Genomic DNA, 5,299 nt, shown 5'->3' with positions numbered 1-5,299 from the left:
TTTCTGTCTTTGTATTGACATTAGAAAACCAACCCTGCCAGAGATGGATAAAGATCAAATCGGGGTAGTGCTTTGGGGCTGGGAGCCTGAGGCCCCATTTTTCCACACCTTCTCTCTCTCAGAAATACATAGGATTTTGAGGTTGACATACCGTATATTTTGGGGTTAACAAAAATAAATAAATAAGTTAGACAACTAGAAAAGAAAAGTTTCTAAGCATAGAGGAAATTTGCTGGCTTTGCTTGGTGAAATGCTCTGTTGAGCCACAGGGAGGAGCCAGAACACCTGAGTTTTTACAGCAGCCTCATAATTTGTACAAACTTTGGTTTAATTGTGATTGATCTGTGTCTCAGTATTAACTTTATTTTACACACCCTTATACATCCCTGTTTTCTTTGCCCATATATGTGTCCTGATCCTTTTTCCTGCATCATCTGTATAGTAAATGCTCAAACCTGTGCCTCTTCACTCTCTGTTTGGTTGCCCTTTCCTCCCTCTCTCTCCGTCCCATCTCTGATAAATATCCTGATTCCATAAACCCTCCTTTAAAAGCTCACTGGGATAAGACCCCTATAAATCATAACTCTCCAGCCAATATCTTATGTAAAAAGGTTCCTCAAGGCTGGGAAATCCTATTACCAGAAGCCCCATTAATTATACCAAGTCAGTTCTCCCTCTGGCTGTAATATATTATCTGCAGTTCTTGCAACTAAGACCAGGGCCTGTCCAACTACAGAGACTGGAAGGGACATAAAACATGTATTGAAAAATCAATAGAACAACACTATGGCCTACAATGCAGGAAGAGAGAACCAAGCCTGACAGCTTCTATGTGCAAACTCCCATCGATGTCTGCAGGAAGCAGCATATAGCATTGACAGGTTACTGAACGGACTTCTTCTTGTATAGATTATGTAGTTAAAGAAATGATTAAAAATGCATTTTAATTAACAATATAGGTAAACATTTTGTGAAAGCTCCTCTGTAAAACAGGGCTGGGAAATATAAAGGCCTCTGAATGCAAAACAGAACTGAACAGACCACAGAAGAAAGGAACATCTACCTATAGCCTTTAGAATAATGGGGATCCTTGTAACTGTTGGCAACATTTAGGGTGGTGAACATTCTTTGTCAATTTACCTAATCAGAGTAAGCAGTGCGGTAACCCCCCAAATATTAAATAAAGCTTTCTGTGACGATATGAAGACACAAAGCTACAGCTGATGTGCCTATAGCTTAAAAGGATCCTGTCATCGGAAAACATGTTTTTTCAAAACGCATCAGTTAATAGTGCTACTCCAGCAGAATTCTGCACTGAAATTCATTTCTCAAAACAACAAACAGATTTTTTTATATTCAATTTTGAAATCTGACATGGGGCTAGACATTTTGTCAATTTCCCAGCTGCCCCAGGTCATGTGAGAAATGCTTTCTGGCAGGCTGCTGTTTTTCCTTCTCAATGTAACTGAATGTGTCTCAGTGGGACATGGGTTTTTACCAGGCAGCTGTTATCTTGTGTTAGGGAGCTGTTATCTAGTTACCTTCCTATTGTTCTTTTGTTTGGCTGCTGGGGGGGGGGAGGGAAGGGTTGGATATCACTCCAACTTGCAGTACAGCAGTAAAGAGTGATTGAAGTTTATTAGAGCACAAGTCACATGACTTGGGCAGCTGGGAAATTGACAATATGTCTAGCCCCATGTCAGATCTTAAAATTGAATATAAAAAAATCTGTTTGCTCTTTTGAGAAATGGATTTCAGTGCAGAATTCTGCTGGAGCAGCACTATTAACTGATTCATTTTGAAAAAATGTTTTTTTCCCATGACAGTATCCCTTTAATGAAATCTCAGGTGCCTTCTAATATGCTGTTGTATTGGTGCAGAGAGTGCACAATTGCTTATAAGATATACAACTATGTGTGTATGTTTGGTTATTTATGTGTGTTTGTAGGGGGCATAGAAAGACCAGAGGAAGGTAGGAGATATACAAAATACAGGATCCCTTATCCGGAAACCCAATATCCAGAAAGCTCCGAATTAAGGAATGGCTGTCTCCCATAGACTCCATTTTATCCAAACAATCCAAATTTTTAAAAATGATTTCCTTTTTCTCTGTAATAATAAAACAGTTGCTTGTACTTGATCCCAACTAAGAGATAATTAATCCTTATTGGAAGCAAAACCAGCCTGTTGGGTTTATTTAATGTTTAAATGAATTTCTAGTAGACATAAGGCCAAATTACAGAAAAATCCATTATCCGGAAAACCCCAGGTCCCGAGCATTCTGGATAACAGGTCCCATACCTGTATATGCTAACTAATCTTCATAACAGGGACCTATTCACTGCAGGATTATTTATTGCTAAAAGAAACCATTTGTTTTGGTATGTCCCCTAAACTACCATTTGTCTAATCACTGTCTCACTTTATATCATTGCACTTCATGTGTGCAATTGATCAGTGTGCGGATATTAGAAGTCACCTTGAAGTTCCATGACCTGAATAAAAGCATTCTGCCTTTGGCCTTGTGCCTTTATATGACTGTGGAACTTCTCATGTTTCATTTAATATACAATAGACTGGGTACACTATTCTCTATATATGTGTCATACTGATATTGAAGGATACAGTTCACAGTATGTTGGAAGCACCATGACTACAGTATATGAAATATATCATTTCAGATGTTATAATTGTATAAAGTTTATAGTGTTTTTACTTCGGGCAAATGCGAACGGTGATCCACATGAAACAAAACATACAAAAGTATTTTGAAAACCCACCAAAATGTCAGTGACAAGTCAAGATTCCTTTTCCAGAGACATACAGCTATCAGAACTATACATGATTCCTCTGGTATAAGAGACGAAGAAGGCCCTGTTAATTAGAGTTAATTAGAGCTCAACCTAAAGCTCTGCCTCTGTGTCTCCTACCACAGCTTCCCTTTCTCTGCATATTTGTCTCTCCACTTAGACTCTGTTCTCTGCCTCTCCACACCCCTCTCTTCTTTCTCTCTAGCCGGAGTATACGTAAGAAGCATTTTCTCTGGAAATCATTTTTTTCAGTATTATTGCCTACTAGAAAACAACTTTCTCACTCCGTGTCATCTTCTTGATTATCACAAACTGCACATCATCTGAATCCAGGACAGTTTGTCCTGTTCAAATGGGTGTTTACTGAGAAATTTAACTCTCTGCATGCTAAAAATTGATACCCAGTACCTAGAATCTGTTTTAAAGGAGAATTAAACCTTAAATCACCGGGGTGGGCCCTTCTGTAAGCAAGCGAGGAAGCTGAGGGTAGTGCAATGCCATTATCTTCTTTCTATCACAGGAATTCCTTGTAGTACAACAGCTAGTAAATCCTAGTGTAAATATGTGCTCACCATACGTTGGTGAAGGAAATATTAATTGTATCCATCAAAATGTGGTCATAGCCTGCCATCTTCCTGTAAAGATGAATGGAAATTGTTGATGTTCTTTTATCTTTATACAACCATACATAACTATTGGGCAGAACACGTGTAAGCCTTCTGCTTTCAGTCTAATGGCCTCTGACCTTCCTGATTAATAGTGATTATCAAAACACTTTGTTTGCTCTAAGGCAAAATCTTTGATCTCAACCCCTGGAAGTACAGGTGTGGGGCCTGTTATTCAGAATGCTTGGGACCTGGGGTTTTTCCGGATAATGAGTCTTTCTGAAATTTCGATCTTCATGTCTTAAGTCTACTAGAAAACCATGTAAGCATTATAAATAAATAAACCCAATAGTCTGCTTCCAATAAGGATTCATTATATCTTAGTTTGGATCAAGTACAAGCTAATGTTTTATTATTACAGAGAAAAAGGAAATCATTTTAAAAAATGTGGAGACTGCCTTTATGTAATTCAGAGCTTTCTGGATAACGGGTTTCTGGATAATGAATCCTATACCTGTATTGTGATGTGATGTATATATAAGCAGGGTAGGTTGAGATGGTCTCAGTGGAGTGAATTATAATGCAATGGGAGCTTTCTCAGACCCTCTAAATTGTCAGGTTTGGTACAGTACATTATTTTTGTACAGTACATTATTTTGGTATTCAGCAATACACTCCTTGTCTCCATATTTGCATGGAAAGTTTGAATTGTGAACATATTGTGACATGCTATATGAAACCAGCATACAAAAGCAGGTAGGGCACAGCCTTCCTCTCCCTTAGCAGGTTTGCCATATATTGTATAATTCTTTTGCATGCATGCATAGCAACATTCTTTCTCTCTAAGGGGCAAATTCACTAACCTCCGATAATTCGCCAGCGACGGCTTTGCGCAACACTTCGCCAGGCGTAGATTCGCCAGGACATTGCTAATTCACTAAAATCTGAAGTTGCATCCAGAGCGCCGAACGCTAGCGAAGAAGCACTAGCATTACTGCAGCAAGTGAAGCGAAGTAGCGCTAGTGTTGCCTAATTTGCATACAGCGGGAAGTTAAATTTCAATGGACGTATATGTTGCAGTCAATACATTACACTACACAAGCCTGGGAAACCTTAATAAAATAAAATAAAGTTGTTATATTGCCCTACACATGAGCCCACTGTATAGTTTATGTGCCATATGTTAGGAAATGTAGGGGGGAAGCCGGGTACCCCAGAAAAAATTTACGATCTTTTGCAGCCTATAACCTTGAAAAATTAAAAGTCGCCAGCGTTTTTTGGGACTTAAAATATTTTTCAACTATTTTTTGAGGAAGTCCTATCTAATCTATTGCACTTTGCCTGGTCTGAGATGGCTAAGGCAAGTCTGGCGCAAGAGGTAACGTTTAGTAAAATCCACATCTTAGTGAATTTGCGTAGTTACGTCCATTCGCCAGAGCGCAACTTCGCCAGGCATAAGGGAGCGAATTACCGCTAGAGTCTATCTCCTTCACTAGCGAAGTTACGCCTGCGCCCCTTAGTAAATCGGTAAAGTAACAAAATTAGGTCACGCTGGCGTTAGTTTTGCTAACGTTAGTCACCTTGCCCTTTAGTAAATCTGCCCCATTCTTTTTGGGCAAAAAAATAACCATATGGTAATAATTTAATGGTCATGTTTCTGCTGTTATCTATGAAAAAGAGCAAAGTGGAAAGGGAAAGCTTCCCTTTCACTTTTTTTTTTTTCTTGTCAAGGAAAATAGTTTACATGCTCCCTAAAATATCAGATCCTACATATATTTTCACCTGCTCAGTCCCCTATGAATACAGGCAGTGTGCAGGGTGGTTGCCTAGGAACCACCCAATATAATAAGGCCAAAGCATGAAAATCTTGAAGTAAGGAAACCA

Source organism: Xenopus laevis, chromosome 1S (genome assembly GCF_017654675.1).
Source record: "Xenopus laevis strain J_2021 chromosome 1S, Xenopus_laevis_v10.1, whole genome shotgun sequence".
NCBI classification, from domain to species: domain Eukaryota; kingdom Metazoa; phylum Chordata; class Amphibia; order Anura; family Pipidae; genus Xenopus; species Xenopus laevis.
The sequence above is the reverse complement of the archived record's forward strand: the minus strand, read 5'-3'. Positions refer to the sequence as shown.